The 19073-nt window shown below is 35.0% G+C and overlaps 1 long non-coding RNA gene across 2 annotated transcripts in view; it reads left to right on the forward strand.

The window, feature by feature from the left end:
• Nucleotides 1-1840: 1840 nt before the first annotated feature.
• LOC141351240 (uncharacterized) overlaps nucleotides 1841-19073 on the forward strand; it is a 29169-nt gene continuing 11936 nt past the window's right edge. The window contains exons 1-3 of one of the 2 annotated variants that reach the window (XR_012359476.1): nucleotides 1841-2149; nucleotides 7411-7481; nucleotides 15014-15257. This is a non-coding gene — a long non-coding RNA (uncharacterized lncRNA). Of the gene's footprint in view, nucleotides 2150-7407; nucleotides 7482-15013; nucleotides 15258-19073 lie in introns of both variants that reach the window. The other variant, XR_012359475.1, reaches the window with a different exon arrangement.

Consider the following 19073-nt stretch of genomic DNA (forward strand, 5'->3'; position numbering starts at 1 on the left):
TTATTAATCAAAATATCTCAATGGTTTATTAAAAAATGTGTCTGTAGAATTTAAGAATTTAACTCTTTAATAACTTAACAAACAGCAAATCTTGCGATTTATTAAAAACAAATTACCTGTTCTTGCGCGTGCACACACACACACACACACACGCACGCACGCAAGCGCGTAAAGAAAAAAGAATCACGAGTCAAGGTCACGTAATTATTTGTTAATCATTTTAGTTATTTAATTCTAGATCGTGTTTGAATTCATATGTTAAATAACATGTGTGCTTATTTTTTTCTTTTGTCAATTTGGGATGTTCAATGAACTATTTAATACATAATACATTTAATGATACAAAGAAGACTAGAAAGTTATTCATACTTTTAATCTCAATGTACAAATACATTTTTTCCAAACATTTTCCAGTCCTTTTAGCAGCCTATATTTTGTTTTTAAAATATGCTTATTCACAAACCTCAGAAAAGGATATTGTGCCCTTTTATTTCTTTAGTTTTAAAATTGTTTTTAAACAATTTTAAGATAAATGTATTTTTTTACGAACTTCAATTCTTAATACTGAAAGGAAATATTTCATTACATTTCTAATAGCTTAAACGTATAATATAATTATTGTGATATTTTGCGTAGGGGTGCCGTGCGATTAGACAAAGGGTCATAAAACAAACATGTAGAGTATATAATATAATATAATATAATATAATATAATATAATATAATATAATATAATATCATAATACTAAAAGAAACTTCAGTGCATTTTTTTGGGTATGTGAGTTCCCTGGGTTTGAACTCATGACCTTTTGTGCTGCAAACCAAGAAACACAAATATTTGTCTAATCAACATATATTTTATGTTAATTTAACATAACAAATTAAGTTAAATGCAACTTGTTTTTCTTAGTTAGCCTATATCAACTTAAAAGACATGCAAAACCAAGTTGTCTTCAGTTCATGCTGCATTTTGTTTTTTACAGTAGTCCAATTCGCAGATAAATCAAATAGAGGGTCTGTGGTCTATAATGACTTGTGGGTGTTTGTTGAACTACGCACATTTAAATAAACACAAGTTGTTATGAAATCTAAATCAGATAATCACCGTTACAACGGCAAGCACACTGCTATTTTATATACTTGCAAAAAAGAGTAAAATACTGAAAAGAAATGGGAATTTTAAACAAATCTGGATTTAATTTTGTGATATGATCTTTCATCTGTTTTATTCGATTGATTGACATCTCAAATAATAAAGCAAAAACACAATGATGTGTCATGGACCTTTCGCATCTCACGATCAAGTAACGCACGCGCACACAGCACCGGTTTAAATGTGCCGCGCGCACCGTAAATTTCACGCGCCACAGAGACAACCGCCAACTGCGCTCGCGCACGTGTTCATTCAATATGGCGAGTGATGCATTTGCTGAAGACGCGCGTGTCTACCTGCTCGTGTATCATTACTCACCTGTGACACTTTCATATAACTGAAAATAAGAACTCTCTAGAAATAGAAACCGCGATTAGACTGTATAATTCGAGGATTTATATCGTGTAGCTTATCGAGTTATTGCGATACAAACTGTACAAAACATGAAATTGCTGAAATATCTTGAGATTTATAGTTATATTATCTGATACGACGCTTTTGGTAACGTATAGTAAAATGATTTTATAAAACAAATATTGAGGTGAATGCAGTTTGACATAACGCACACAGTCTATTTTTGCTGCATGTTCTTTATGCTAGAAATAGATTTCTCTCTCTCTCTCTCTCTCTCTCTCTCTCTCTCTCTCTCTCTCTCTCTCTCTCTCTCTCTCTCTCTCTCTCTCTGCCCCTCCCATCGCGTTCTCCTTTTCATTCTGTAGCGTTCAGTCCATCTTTCTTTCAGCTCTCGCGGTCGGCGCTTGTTTGCCGACGAACAAAACCGATAAAGAGCAAATGAATGAAAGAGACGAGCGCGGTTCACGCGGCGCTCAGAGAAACGCAAACGCGTCACAATGGAGGGACTATGATGAGCGTTTAGATTTCTGTACACGTCTGAAGGATGAACAGATCTTACAGAGTAATCAGACAGCATCAGACTCACACAACATCTCAACTTTCGTCAATCACTTTTATTTCAGGCTGAGGATTTGAGGATACGGTGAGCATTCATTGGTTACCCTTTACTTTTTATATACAGTGTAATATAGTCTAATATCTCCATAAAACGCTTTAAATCAGCTGACTGGAATACTGTAAATACATTAAAATAACTTATTCATATTTACAAAATTAAATGCACAAAATGCATGTTTTACAGCAGTTTAATGTCTTGTTAAGTGTGAAAACTGCATTGCAATCATTTAATGCATGGAAAGGTGTATTATAAGAAAACTTTATAATGCAAGTATTAGTCATTTATTTGTTTAATTGTGAATACTGGACAGCACACTCAACTCTTTAACTTTACGATCTCTTTGTACAGTGAAATTAACGTTTGACGGGTGCATTTCTTTTCATTTGAGCTATTTGCAGTTTTACCTCGTAAAATTTACACATCGTTCACTGTTAGACATGTGCAATTATTATTACAATTATTGCAACAATTATTATTATTATTTCGAAAACCTTGATTATTTAAGTAGATTGTTTATAGTCGTGGATTTTTAGGAAAAAAAATCTTGGGCTCATTTATGTGTATGTAATAACATGTCTACTATTCATAACTTAATCGAAGTGCAGGCTAAGTACACATTTATTAAATACAATTTATTAATTTCATGAGAGATGGAGAATATGAATTTATCTAGTTATAAAAAATCTGAAGTAGTTACAGAACTGTGTCAAGACTATAGGCCATATGGTTTACCGTAGGCCTATATATTTCTGTCAGACTGTACTGTAGACAGCACTGTGTGTGTGTGTGTGTGTGTGTGTGTGTGTGTGTGTGTGTGTGTGTGTGTGTGTGTGTGTGTGTGTGCGTGTGTGTGTGTGTGTGTGTGTGTTTGTGTGTGTGTGTTCGGGTCCTGGGAAAATGTCGCCAGACTCTCGTGCACGCGGCCCCTGGCTGCTCTCAGACAATATTGTCATGTTAATGAGAAGCAGCTCGTTGTTGAACTTGATGTTGACTTCTTTCTTTAGACTTCATTTTTCTCAGTCACTTGTTTGTAATTTTTTTTCACACTGTTATTCAGTGAGAATATTTTCGAGGGGGAACAAAAGACTTTAGGCCAGATGAATAATGAGTTTCGTTTCCTTACTACTGCAAGAAAAGAGGAGATACATTTTAGTTAGATTTTTTAAAAGGCATCTTTTTAAAAAAAATAGGTTTTAATATTTACTTTATTTATTGCTGTTCTGTTTAGGAAATGAAAGTTCGTCATACTTTAATATTGTTCGTAATATTTATTTGAATTAGTTTAAAAGAAATAATGATTCAAAACAGCTGAAATGCTTTACTAATAATAAAAACAGACATTTATTTATTTTCTTTGATTAGTGTTTTAGAAGCAGGCAGGTTTGAATGACTCATAATTGATTCTGATTGTATGATTGTAATAAAGCTTTATAGCAGCAGGTGTCACTGAGGCCTTCAGACTAATCTGCATACTGTATATTCAGAGACAATACTGCACACAGACATGTCGGCAAAGTCTCTACAGTTTCTTTTTTGTCATTTTGTTTATTTGTTTATTTTTTTGTTATTTTTGTACATTTTATTTGCTGTTTCAAGGTTGTTTGATACCTCCAGGTCACTATGCAGTATTTTTATTAAAGCCCGTTTTTTTAGCTTTAATTATTTTTAGTTTTTTTTTTATATGCACATTTTAACAAATAACTGTATTGTTATTTGTAATTTTACATGGAAAGACAGAAACGTGAAAAACAAGGTCTTATACAATTAACCTAGTGTGTGAAAAATTCTTTCACAACTAAACCGTTCCTGGTTCAGGGAAAATATGTTTTATATTAATCTGAGGCAATTTTTAAAAGAATATTTGTTTCAGCATTTATCGAATGATAGTAGCCCAAATGTATGAAATCTACACGAAACAAAAACAAATAGAGGGACATCTTCTAAATAATACTCGAAATTGATTTTATTAAGTTATTTGTAAAATCGACACAGATCTCACAGACAAAAATATGGCCGTTAGTCGAAGAAATTAAAACCTGTTAATTTATCAATAGCTAAAAATAACTCTAAAAACAACAGAGATAGCACATTGGAGTGTCGGTGTTAAAAGAAAAATATTTAAATTTGATAATATATCGAATGTAATATGTAATAAATCGAAATGCATAAAGAAAAAAAACTATTAAAGTAAACTTTTAGATTTATATTAGAATAACATATAGCTTGTTATAGTGCCACAGTAAAACATATTTAATATTTATTTTTTATTTTTTAGCTACCAATATGTTACATATTTACATCCGATTGCTTTTTAAGACACTAACTGGCTTTTACACCAGCAAATTGTGTAAGTTGTTACATCAGATAAAGTATTATCTTAAAAATGTTTAAAACATGTAAAACTGCTCAAGTCAATGAGTGTGTTCAACATTAATGATAAATATATTCTCTTCAATATCAAATGATCCATCCAGTGAGGATATAAATAGATCAAAAGATAAAGGGAACTAAAAAATATTACAAGCACAGAGTAATGTTAGGTATTTTCAACAAAGAGCTTTAGAAAGCACGTGTTTAATAAAATCATATTAGCTGTGTGCGTGCGTGTGTGCGTGCGCGCGCGCGTGTGATGTCATATATAGCAGTGGATGGTAGACTCCACCATATATCTGGACTGTTCCATTATGAATATAAACTCGTTTAGGTGTGATGATGTGTCACGTCATCGTTTTATGTCGTGATCTAAAATATTTAAAACTTGGATATAAACTTAAAATGAAAGGTCTCTTAACACGAGCCAAAGATTACAATACAATACATACAAAATTACATTTCGAAGCAAGATGTGAATGAATGAAGACAATTTGAGTCTGCGTAAAATAAGAAATGAACGAGGTTAAGGCAAAGTAAACTGTTGGGTGATCTGTAGCCAATCATGTGTGAGGTGTGTTTGTGAATCATGTGCAAGCCAATGTAAATTTATTTTTAAATCACATTTATTCTAGATATGTTGTTTCATGAAAATATAATGTATTTGTGTGTGTGTGTGTGTGTGTGTGTGTGTGTGTGTGTGTGTGTGTGTGTGTGTGTGTGTGTGTCTGTGTACCTGGTAATTATCATGTTGTGGGGACCAATTGTCCCCACAAATATAGGAATACCAGTATTTTTGTGATCTCGTGGTGACATTTTGTTATCCCCATGAGGAAACAAGCTTATAAATCAAACAGAAAGATGTTTCTTGAAAATGTGAAGTAGCAGAAGGGTTTCTGTGATGGTTGGGGTTAGAGAATGGGGCAGGTAAGGGGAATAAAATATACTGTGTGTGTGTGTGTGTGTGTGTGTGTGTGTGTGTGTGTGTGTGTGTGTGTGTGTGTGTGTGTGTGTGTGTGTGTGTGTGTGTGTGTGTGTGTGTGTGTGTGTGTGTGTGTGTGTGTGTGTGTGTGTGTGTGTGTGTGTGTGTGTGTGTGTGTGTGTGTGTGTGAGAGAGAGAGAGAGAGAGAGAGAGATTAAGAGGCGGGGTCACATAAACTGGGCTGGTCCATTCATTTGGACACTTGCTGTCTTTCAATGCTGGTGTGAGTCAGTAACTGTTATAAGGTGAAGCTTTAAAGCCCTCTTTTAAATACAAATTGGATTTCTATAAAACACGCGGAAAATATTAAAAATGAAGATTTGAATGCCAGAAATTGAGGTAACTTTCCAAGCTGAAATTTAGTAGAAACTCATTAAGTGAATATGGCACTATAACTAGAATTCTATTATATTCTTTAATATGAATGAAATATAGATGATGTTTTCTGTATCCACTAAATGATATAAGATCTGAAATATCTGTTAGAATCTGACTTATCTACCTGTGTATGAGAAGGTTTTATTCAATAACCAATTAAACGATAGTTCTGTAGTTTATCAAAAGCTAGTTCTTGTTTATGAGTCAGTATTGTGGAACTAAACATTCGTGTATGTGTACAGAGCACATCACAGATGATGATAATACTGCAGCCATGTGACCGTAAACACGCGCATCAGCTCGAGCGCCGCGGCCCCTTTAAGACGCACGGGTTAGTTTTTCTCTTTGGTTATCTAGCTGTATGAGTTTATGAAATATCATAAAGCTAGAGAACCGAAAGTAGAAACTGATCCCACTGACACGAGCTGTACAGGAGTGCGGGGCACGTGGCGCTAAAGAGAAGAAACGATCGAGCGCGTCACGAGCGATAGAATAGAATAGATAGATTCACAATCGCGCAATTCATGCTATGCATACACATTCACTCGCTTCTGAGTCGTTTCTTTTAGAGATACAGTGTGTGATTGTATTTATTTTTGGTGGATGGCTGATACTGTCAAGGCCTTTAACATTGATGCTCGTGCCTTTTGTACTGTTTGTTCTGGATACGCGCGGTGTCTGTAGGCTATGTTTTGTGCGCGCCGGGAACGCGTTTAACGGAGAGCATCATTGTGTCTCGGTGTCATGTGGGTTTGAGAGCAAACATCACTGTTTATCTATCAGGAGAATTGTAACATGCAGTATTGCTATAATAAAACATAATGAAAGCGATCTTTACATGGAAACGTGTTGGAAACACTAGGGATGAATTATTTGTGTTATGAGTATTTGTGTTACTAATGTTTGTTTTATATGAAATCTGTGCCATGTTTATGTCTTTGAATGCAGCACATTTAATTTGCTGTTAGATAGTTGTTACTTTGAGGACTGACAGTATATCTGACACTTAAAGAATTATTTACTGTCATTGATGGAATCATAATAAAAGGTTTTGTACTTTGAAAAGCAGTTCATTTAGATGTTAAGACAACAGGGATTACTTTAACAACTGTTGATGTGTTTCATGAATGAACTTCATTTATCTGTCACAAATGACATGTATACAGCAGATGTTATATACAGTATGACACTGAAGGGTTGCATTTAATCCCATCAGCTCAATGTTTCCAGTCATGCAGAAAACACTTTAGATATAAAATGTTTTGTGCCCAAAACTGAATGTTTAAAAATGTGCAAATTGTTTAAATTACCTCCATACACAGATAGTCACATATGAGGTTAAATGCTTGATTCACAGATTTAGTGTCAGTCTGATATTTTGTGTGATTTTTAAGTGTATTTTACAAACTTATTTATTATTATTATTAAGTCTTAAATAACACAAATCTCTTTAAAATGATCAGAATCATTATCAGCGGATGATCCTCGTGAACTGCGTTTGTTGAAATGAAAAAAGTTTAATTCAAAATTTTCTCCATGTGGTTTATTTCAGCAGATCAAAATGAAAAGCAGTCCAGTCATGAGAACAGAAATGAAGAAAACTAAACTCCGTCACTATTTGTACAGGTAAACCCATCTATGATTTATCCTACAGTTACTGAATGTCTTTCAGAAAGAGGATGGTGTCATGCTGTTATCATATATTTCAACCTGGTTCATGAAGTTTGCACACCTCATGAATTTCTCGCTTGCATTGACCTAATGTGATAAAAACATGTTTCTATACCTTTACCTTCTGAAGCCTAAGCAGACTTTATACACAATGCACACAGATGCATATATATGAACAGATAATGCATGATTTATTTAGGAGGAACTGATCTAATAAACTTTTATTGACCTTTAGAACAGAAAAATAAGCTCAGGTCAGATAGCAATAGTCAAGTTTAATCTGTGTGAAAGTCAGTTCTGTGTTGATTTACATCGGTGATTTAGACCGACTGTTAATCTATACATTTATCAGTATGTGTGTTCCCTCAAACCATAATTCTGGTCTTGTTACACAATGCAAATAAACAAATGCTCTCTAACTACACAAAGAAAGTGTTCTCAACATAATCCTTAACACTAGATGACTTCAATATTATCCCTTATCATTATGCAGTTTGAGGTAAACTTCAGTCAATTAAAGGTCTGAACTGTACAGACTGAGACCCTCTTTCTGACCACATTTGTGTTACTTCAGTTTGTGTTTTGTTTAGCATTAAAGAACAAAAAATATGTTATACACGCAGACTCACACCACAGACACAAACCAGAAGTTACAGATATAAAAAGTGTTTTGCTTATAAAAAAAGATTTTTTCATTTGAGGTCCAGATAAATCCTCTGTTACGTTTCTATGCAAACTAGAACCTGAATAATGATGTGTATGTATGATGGGGAGCAGGACTGCATCATGCTGAATAAAGAGAGAGAGAGAGAGAGAGTTTAGAGTCGGGGGGCTGAGAGTAGGGAGGGGGGTCTGGGGGTCCGGGTCTCTGCTGGTGGTGTGCAGCTGTGAAATGAATGAGTAAGTTTTTCCCACGGCCGGTCAGACACTGAACAGCCCGCGAGGGTCACAGCACATCACTAATATATACAGAAGAAAGAATATTGAAGTTTTGCAAATTAATGAGCTGTCTGAGGGGAGAGAGAGACAAATTAAACTGTGTATAAAAAGTAATGTCCTTGAATATAATACACTTTAATGATGACAAATCAGAATAAACTTGCCTTAATTTTTTTACCAAATATTTCCTTCAAATGTATAACATAGCATAATATATATTTAAATAACACAAATCCCTTTAAAATGACCAGAATCATTATCAGCGGATGGTCCTCATGATGTAAGAAAACACACACACACACAAAACAGAACACATAGCAACTTAGCTGGAATGTCGGACTGAAATACATTCAATAAGATCTGTGACCTATGTTTAAATAATAGGGGGCCAGCTCTGTGTGTGTGTGTGTGTGTGTGTGTGTGTGTGTGTGTGTTTGTGTGTGTGTGTGTGTGTGTGTGTGTGTGTGTGTGAATAGTGTATAATGACATGTTAACTATGCTATTACCATGGTTTATGAGGACACAGGAAGTGTCCTCATAAACTGAAACGCTAAAAAAACATACTAAATGGTAGTTTTTCATAGATTAAAGACTGGCAACAGGTTTTTGTGACATTGGGGTTAGGGACTGGGGTAGGTTAGGGGAATAGAATATAACAGTTTGGACAGTATAAAATGCATTGCGTCTATGGAAAGTCCCCATAAACCATGTATGCCTGACTGTGTGTGTGTGTGTGTGTGTGTGTGTGTGTGTGTGTGTGTGTGCGCGTGTGTGCGCGTGCGTGGGTGGGTTTTGCACTTGTTTGTGCTTTAACGTGTATACATGTGTTTCATGTAAGAGATGATGTATGTTCAGAGAGTGAGTCCAGTCAACTGAAGATGATATGTTGAATTGTTGATGTCTTATACTGTACACTACTTGGGTCAAATATAAACATATTCTTGGTTTATTTAATTTTTGTCCCTGTCATGGGCTGAAAATAACCTAGCATGTTTTTAGAATCTATAGATTGACAGATTAGAGTAGATTAATAAGATATTTAAAAGCTTTGAGAAGTAATTTCTTGGTGTGGTCTCATAATTCAGAAGATATGAAGAGGTTAAAAGGAGATAAATACAGAGAGAAGAGAGATGTTTCTGGAGCAAAGAGTTTTAAATGTCTGCTTGTCTGTGTGAAGAGTTTGTGAAATGAATGTAATGTGTGTGATTAAGTGAAACACAACTGAATACAGGCGCGTTTTAAACTGTGGGTCACTCAGTGAGATGTGTGGTGGTGGTGGGTTGTGAAAAATCACTTGACTCTTGCAGTGAATGACACGAAAACAGTTTTGTCCAATTAAAGAAATGACAACCATTTTGAAAATACATTTGTGACCCTGGACCACAAAACCAGTCATAATTGTTTTGAAATGAAGATTTATACTTCTTTTATGGTTCATTACAATATTGGGCTGATATACAACTCTTTGAAAATCTGGAATTTGCGGATGCAAAAAATCTAAATATTGAGAAAATTGGCTATAAAGTTGCATAAAAACATTTTTGGATATATTTACTGAAATTAATGAAATATAACATGATCTAATGATTTGTGGCATAGAAAATGTATCATTTTAACCCATACAATGTATTTTTCTACAAAATATACCCATGCAACTTATGGTTTTGTGCTCCATGGTAAAAAAATGTAAATGGACTACATTTATATAGCACTTTTAATAGACCTATGTCCACCCAAAGCACTTTACAGATGGGTCACATTTCATATTTTATATTGTTACACACAATGAAAAGGAAACTCACTAATGTTTTCTAAAAAATAATAAATGTATATTTATTTTTCTGCTTATTTCTTTAAAAAATCTTTTCATCTACATCCCACACCTTAAAAAAATCCAGCATTTTTGTTAAATCAACATATATTTTGATGTTACTTGAACTTAACAAATTAAGTTAAACAATTTCAACTTTCAAGTTATGTCAACTGTTGTAGCCCCTTAACTATAACCCGTTCTGTATACGGAACCCCTGAATTTACTTCAATATTTTGGATGTAAGTTTGATCTAATCATGGCTTTATGTTTATAGCATTTCTGTCGTGAAACATTTACATTTTTACAAATTAATTTTTAGTTATTGCATTATTTTTAGCTATAACTGCTTTTCTGTTTAATATTATAATTTTCTTCTTCAAAACAAGACCGAGATTAGACCAAAAAAAGCCAGAATTATATTCATTGGACAGTTCACGTGTTTTCACCTCATACTCCTAAAATAAACTTAAAATAGTTGAATTGACTTACAAAACCAAGTTGTTCTATCTTAATGCTGCATTTTCTTCTCAGTGCATAGTGACGTAGTCTTCTTTATCATATAAAAAGAAACAAAGGAGATTTGGAGAAAGATGCTGAATGTGATATTGTGAGTCAGTTCTTGCTGAGGTAGATGAGTCAGATGAACACAGGTGCACACAGAATAACACAACAGATCAGCATCTTCAATGAGTTTAATTCAATGTAAAACATCATGTACTCTGATAAGAACTTTTGACCAGGACATACAATCCAAAAATGATCTTTACTGAAACCATACTGTTAACGTAAATACTATAAACAACTAAGACACAGATCTCTAAAGATCCTTTGATTTAAACATTTGAAGAATATTTCTCAGCACCTTTATTTAGAAGAGTATAGAGGCTAAAGGTCAAGTTCATCCTGCTGAACATCTCTACTCATTCAAGGTTTTTCTTAAATCTATTGATTCTTACATTACAGTATTTAATGTTAAGTTCAAATGCATCATAAATCATCAATAATACCTGTTAATACTGGCCTGTTAATTCAGATAGGATAACTGCTGGTTCATGAGAATCTGTCTGAAAAGCATCTGAAGTTTGTGTTTGTCTAAGACAGTAAAGAAATAAGCGCACACCTGTCACTGTGAGGACTTTAAGAGTCGTCTGACACTCAGGGTGAGTTTTAAAGAGCTCTTCAGTACATCACATCACAATACAGACACAAATCATCGACTTGAACTAATTACAGAAGAACAACCTTCTTCATTAACATCTGAATTAGAGAAGAAAGAAAGAAAGAAAGAAAGAGAAACACGCTGACCGGTATTTACTGAAGGAATGAGCTTGTGTCTGTGAATTTCAGAAAGAGAAAGTAGAGTAAATAAGGCAGCGGTGAGTTAATTGAGCAGAACCGAGCGCCCTGTGGATACTTCAGAAGAGACCCAACACTGATGATCTGATCATTACTAAATATAAACCTGAATCAACAACACAGCAAAGAAACATGACATGCATGACCCAGAGTTTCAGAACAATAAACTCAAAGTAAGATCAACATCAGTGCCGGTCCTAGATGCTGGGGGACCCTAAGCAAAGCTTTGTGAGGGGCCCTCTGTCAGTGTATTCAGACCCTGATAGCACACATGCATCTTGAAGACGTCTATTTGATGTCTGCGTTTACATCTGCAAGATGTCTTATTTAGATTGTTTTCTCATCTGCAATACGTCTGTGAGACGTCTCCTAAAAGATGTCATATAGACATATTGAAGATGTCTGCAAGACGTTTTTGATTTAGAATGTATGTAAAGCAGCTCTTTTCCTTTATAAGATGTTTTTACACACCAGATGTATTCCAGATCTCCAGGGCCCGGTTGCATAAAGCACCTTAAGTGTAATTTTCCCTTAAGTTGTTTCCTTTAAACTTAAGGGTGTTGCAGAAAAACCCTTAAGTTTTTTCTGTTGTGTCTCCATGGCAACAATAGTATTTTATAACAACAAACCAGGGTCACTGTCATGAAACACTTAACGATTACTCTTACCTAAGAGAACCGTTTAAGGGATTATATGCAAAACTCTTTAATTATTATCTTACAGAAGTTAAGGGAAATTTACCCCTTAAGTGTCATACTTAAGGAAAAAACTTAAGGTGCTTTATGCAACCGGGCCCAGATCTTTACCAGACATCTTACAGACGTACCTGTGCTATCTGGGTAAAACCCAGTCAATGTTGCTGTTAGTTAGTTGTTAACTAACCACATAGTGTATTATCTTATAGCTGTATATTATTCCCATATGCACATTACTTTGAAACCCTGACTGATAAACTTGCTGATTATAACATGAAACATGTATTTGCTGATAAGTTGTTTTGATTTAAAATGTGCTGTGAGAAGCACTAAAAAATTAACCTGATCTAAATGAATGTAATGAATCAAATTAAATTGAATATAAATACATACTGTTAATACACAGGGGTTAAATTGGGATTTGTTATGTGGGGGGGGGGGCTCTGTGTGGAGGGGTACTTCGAGGGGTAACATGTTTAATACTGATGACAGCAAAGCCACTGGTGTGTTTCAATGACATTCTGGACCTCTGATAGGATTTGATAAGTTTCAGCTTTAAAAGAGCATTTCACCCGTAGAAACATTAATCTTTATTGAAAGTGTTATATTTGTAGTCGAAATGTAACATACATTTAGAATTTGGTGCCTATTTTACAAAGAAAAGGGGTGTTTGTAGTCTCACTCCCTCAACAAAGATATTGCACTTCCTTCTTTCAATGATGCAAAATGATGAAGTGTCCCTTTAAAGCTGTCATAGAGGTTGACCCCAAATATTTAAAAAATAGTTTCTGATTTTAAATATTGCAAATCTATGAGTTTGACACTCTATATCCATTTGTTGCACATGTCATTATGCACAATTGATCAAACTTTAAAGGAAGTTAAAAGAATCAATCTCCTTAAATAATTCTAGGCATAAGATGCCCAAAAAGACTCAATTAACAAGATAAGGTACAACACACACTACTGTATCAGCAACATGTCTTATAAATTAGCCATAGAGATTCCCTATGCTGGTCAGCAGCTGAAAACAATCATATAGTTGGGTTTGATTTGTGTAATCAAAATACATTATTTTATTAAACTATACAATGAGTTATATCCAGTGTTATCCAGTTAACATACTAATTAAACGAGTGACATATACTTTAATCCTTTACAGATTTCAAGTCTTCTAATAAGTTTTCTCGAGGTGGGCACCATTCTTACCTCTCTCTCTCTCTCTCTCTCTCTCTCTCTCTCTCATGATGTCAAATTATCCTGCGCGAGAGCGCGTTCTTGAAGTTCAAAGGGAAAAGCGCGTGTTTTCGCGGCAATTGCGTCACCCAATTCGCGTCATTTGCATCGCCCCATGCTAGGACGCGTGTGGATGCGTCTTTGCATTGACTATATATGTAATCTGCTCGCGAAAATCCTTTATCTTGTTCCCTTGCTTCACGTTTTTTCCCCTTTATTCTGCCCCAGACGGATAGCTTTGTTTTAAATCAATGGTGGGCATATAATATGCGCATCGTTACCAAATCACTCTTCTGCGTCATCCACGCGGCCGTTTCTAAATTTGAAGGCTGCAACCTCCGGATGTCGCATATGCGCGCTGCATACGTCATCAAGCCTGATTTATTTAAGTTAAATGAGCATTTCATTTGCAAGTCATAAACATAATATAACAATTAACCATTAACTAAGAATAATAGTCAACATTATAATTGTTAATATTCTGAAATACGTTTTTATGACGCATATGCAGCCTACAAATGTGACCTCTGAAGGCTGCAGCCTTCGGATTGAGAGACTGCCTGCATGTTGTCCGAGTATATCACTGATTTAAGAAATCATTAAGTATTTTTAAAAACCCGCATAAATTCGGAAGTTTGCAAATTATTTAAATTATAGCGCCTTGTTTTCATTAAACATAATAATAATTTTTCTTTGATATAATGGTTTTAAATAATTCTGAGATCAAGGGGGCCCTCTAGTGGTGCGGGGCCCTATGCAAATTGCCTAGTTTGCGTATAGGAAAGACCGGCACTGATCAACATTTTAAAAGCTTTCATTTCATTACCTCAAATAATCAACAATCTCTCACAAACAAGTCTCAATGATACCTAAGGCTCAAAAATGTCAAACTTAAATAGAAATTTATCAAACATATTTTTCCAGCTGTAGTACTTGCTAAAAGAAGAATTGTAGGATTTTCTTTCATCTGTTTTAATATTTATTGCATACATACACATATCATGAGCTAATGCCTGTAAGAGTCAGGATAGTGATGAAGTAAGTGTTTAAAAAAGATTTTTATGGTTTGTTCACTTTTTTTCTAGAATTGTAGAATGATGTCATTTTTAGATCTGCATGATAAAACATTTTCTAAAAGAGTCATTCATGATATTCTGAACATTCCTACATTCAAAAGCATCTCAGACTCAAATTCAAGGTTCAATGTGAATCTATCGTCTTTGACACACACACTCACACACACACGCACGCACGCACTCACACACACACACACACACACACACACACACACACACACACACACACACACACACACACACACACACACACACACACACACACACACACACACACACACACACACACACACACACACACACACTTTAGAAAATGAAGTTATTTACATAAAGCACTTCCATCCATCTGAAACTTCTTGTGTTCATCTGCAGGCAGACGTGAAGGATTATCTGGAGAGATGTACAGAACAGATGATGGCGAGCGAGGACACTCCAGCTGTATTCTGCACTTCTGTTCCTCAGTTCACAGTAATATAAAGATGAGCTGCTGTTGTGGATCTTCAGGACACCGATCGGGTCAACAGCACCTCAGAACAGACAGAGAGAAATCAATCCAGAGAGACTGATGTAGGGTCAGTCTGTTCATTCACCGCACTAAACGCTGCATCACATCACGGTGAGTTCCCTTCATGTGTATGTAAGCGTGTAAATCCTGTAGCACTGAATAAAATAGCTCAATTAAACACATTTTTAAAAGGAGACTTTTGCTTGAATCTCCTGCATCAACAATGTCAACAACAACTGCACTTAAATTTGCCATTGAGTCAAAAGTCATTATTATTATATCATCTTCAAACCTCACAGATGATGAGAAATCAACCTAGAGGACCGAGACATTAAACTAGACACAACAAACAAAGATGTAAAACAATGCCAGACTTTTCTAAAAGCATCCGTGTCTCTGCTACAGAGAAATCTTGCCTTTTGGTCATGTTTTTGTACTGTTGATAGATGGGCTGTATTTGTCTGCTTGTTTTGTTTTTAAATGAAAAGCTGTCTGTGGGCATTAATGCAAGCGTTCACCCGTCTGTTAACATTAAGAGCATCTGTTTGGCACAAGAGCAAAGAAAATGGCCGCCCCTTGCCGTTTCCCTCCAAAAGATGGCGGTGACTTTTGCCGTTTGCCATCTGTGCTGCCGTTCACAAATTCTAATTGCATTTGCATTTCCTTCATTAAGATGTATTGCAGTTAATAACGTGTTTGAACACAGACTTCAAACATGCCAATCACTCAATCGGATCACAGTGAGAAAAGTGGTATTGCGTTCATGCAGTGATGCTGTACTTACTGATATATGGGACATGAGATCCCTCAAAATCACTGTAAAAATCTAATCGTCACATAATATACATAACACAGAGTCTCATATACAGGGGTGCTGTAAAGGGGGGGTAAACAATGACGATTCTCGGGGCCCACGAGTAAGAGGGGGCCCAGAGAAGCCCCGAAAATTGTGCTAAAAAATATTTAATAGTGAAAATGATTAACTTTAAATTATTCTATTCGCTGTTTCCTGGTATCAAAAAATGTATTTGTTTAGGAAACACAAACGTCTGGGGGCCCCTTTCCCCCCTCTCAATTGTCATAAAATGGTTCAGTCCGGCCAAATTGTATAATCCAGGCAACACAGCTTGACTTCACTGATAGTGCCGGCAGAATATCAACTTGACTGCAAAGGACGTGAAAATGCCTAAAAAATCTGGAAGTCAAAAACGGAAAGAGAAAAAAATAAGAAGTTAAAAAGGCAAAGGGTCGACATTATGTTACCAAGGTGGGTTTGTAAGTAGGCCTAAATTGTTAGTGGACCGTCCGTCCGTGACAATGATCGTAGCCTACGGCACTTTTCTGTGCTAACGCGCACGCTTTGTACACGAGGCCCCAGGTCTCTACGGTAGCATTTTTCGACAAGTAAGCACGTTTATTTATGCACGTGATTTATTTAGACAAAGTTATTGACTATGCAAATTTCAAACGGTCAAAATGACGGCTTGTTTGTTCTAGTTTTAAAGATAATTACCACACTGCAAAAAAATGATTTTCAAGAAAAAATTCTTAGTAGGCTATTTTTGTCTTGTTTTCAGTAAAAATATCTAAAATTCTTAAATAAAGATGCTTTTTCATGATGAGCAAAATGACCCAAGAAATTAAGTCTAGTTTTTAGACCAAAAATATTACATTTAAGGGATTTTGTGCATAAAACTGAGAATTTCTTTCTTGAAAATATTTTTTTGCAATGCATACGTTTAAATGTTGCGGTTAAAATGACTACTGGTGGCCGCTCTAGTGTTAAAAGTGCATGATAAGGGAGCTCAATTTTCTCCTCATGTTAGGTCAAGAAAACGCTGGAAAAAATAACAATACACAGTTTTAGTTAAACATTCAACACTGCAAAAAATGACTTTCTTACTTAGTATTTTTGTCTTGTTTTCAGTAGAAATATCTGGGAATTCTTTGATTGGGATGCTTTTTCTTGATGAGCAAAGTGACCTAGGTGAATGAGTCTAGTTTTAAGACAAATTAATATACAATTTAAGTGAAATTGTCCTTAAAACGAGCAAAATGATCTGCCAATGGATCAAATAAGATTTCATTTTTCTTAAACACTTAATTCAAGTAAAATTTTCTCACCCCATTGGTAGTCAAAATACAATAAAGCGCATGATTTTATGTAAATTAATATGAAAAAGTCTCAGCTGTGTTGGGGCCCTGTCAAGATTCTTTTCATGGGGCCCAAAATCCTTAGCAGCGCCCCTGCTCATATAGCATCATTACTTCTTACTTAGTGTATGCTCAAACACATGTGTGTGTGTTACGACTAAGCATCAAGTATATAATGAAATGAAAACAACCCTTTTAAAAATATCTTTCCATGGCCTGGTTTATAGACAATTGTAATATAGTGAATACTTTACTGTAAGTACTGCAAGTATCTGTAAGTTTTCAATATTACTGTAAGCAGCACTTGTATTTTGTAAAACGTCAGCAATCCACCTGCAATTTTTTTGCAAGTTGCATCATCTCTGGTGTCCTGTTCTTCATCATACTCTTCCTCTGCCTCTCAGACTCTTTACAATCCACACAATAAGTTAAAAGTCCCATTAGAGAAAAGTGTGTAGAATTTTGAGTTGTGAAAAGTGTGTTGTAGTTGTGTTCAAGTTTTGCCTGTCTCTGTGTCACATTTATAAAACAAGTGCACTGCAGTATAAAATCTGTGTTTTCGTGAGAAGTTTGTGTTTAGAGTTTTGCAAAAAAAAAGAGTTCATGATTTGACAAATGGATTTAGGCCACTAGAATTTGGTTTAGAGATTGAGGTTCAGTGTTTTAGCAATTCAGAAAAACTGTCGAGTCATTGCTTTGAAATGAATGATCTCTGACTGAAGAGAATCTCTTTTTCTCATTAGCTCTCCATTTCATCTCATTGTTGTTCAGGAGATATCAATGAGATCTCAGCATGACTGAAACTTTCTCTTCATGTCAGACTAGTAAAAGAAATCAAACTTCAAGTAAAAACTTGAAATAAATTGTGTCTGAGACACTAAATGAGTTTCTAATTCTGTCACTACACTATTATATTTATAAAGAGAAGCTGTCAGAGATGTAGGACTCTGTGTGTGCGTTTATTCTCTTGTGGGAAAAGAAAGACTTTGATGTCCTCGTGTAGCTTTGAAAAATTAAGATCAAATTTAATACAAACATTCACATTTTATCCGTCATGTCATAAGACTAAAAACAAACTTCACCATCACCATTCCTGTTCTTCAATCAACTGAATTCTGCATTATTATTTCAATACAATCACAACTACAACTCTCACACACACCACATAATCATCATCATTAGATTTCTTTTGAAATGAATGTGTATTTAAGAAGCCTTTACATGTAACATTGACATAAGCCTACAATATACAACAAAAATAAACAAAGAAATGTCTCTACATTAAACATTCCGTTTTTTTAGGTTTTGTGCAGGTATGATATTAAAATGATTGTGATTGTGATCTATGTGATGTGTGGTTGCTCAGGTGTTCAGATGGCTTTTATCATACTGTTACCTGGTTGCTATGGTGGTTGCTAGGCTGGCCTAACTCAAGAATCTCTATAATGATCTGATCTGAGGCATTGTTAGTGACTGGTATGACTATAAGTAATGGTGACACTACTAGTAATAAAAAAAAATTTGATGAGTTTTATCATTTATTAAACAGTTAGTTTCACTCCTTGATTCTGATTGGTCAGTAGCTGTGGTTTATTTCTGATCAAACACATCTACAGACCGTTTCAGCAGTAACAACATAAACAAGCGGCTGTCGCGGTCCGCACGTAACTTCCGGTAAACTCCGCTAAGAATAAATAGCAACAAAGTTGCCCCCTTGTAAAAGAATTTTGGTCTGATTTATCAAAGTTTCTGGGTTCAAAATCCAACCTGATC

This window comes from Misgurnus anguillicaudatus, chromosome 2 (genome assembly GCF_027580225.2).
Source record: "Misgurnus anguillicaudatus chromosome 2, ASM2758022v2, whole genome shotgun sequence".
Lineage (NCBI taxonomy): Eukaryota > Metazoa > Chordata > Actinopteri > Cypriniformes > Cobitidae > Misgurnus > Misgurnus anguillicaudatus.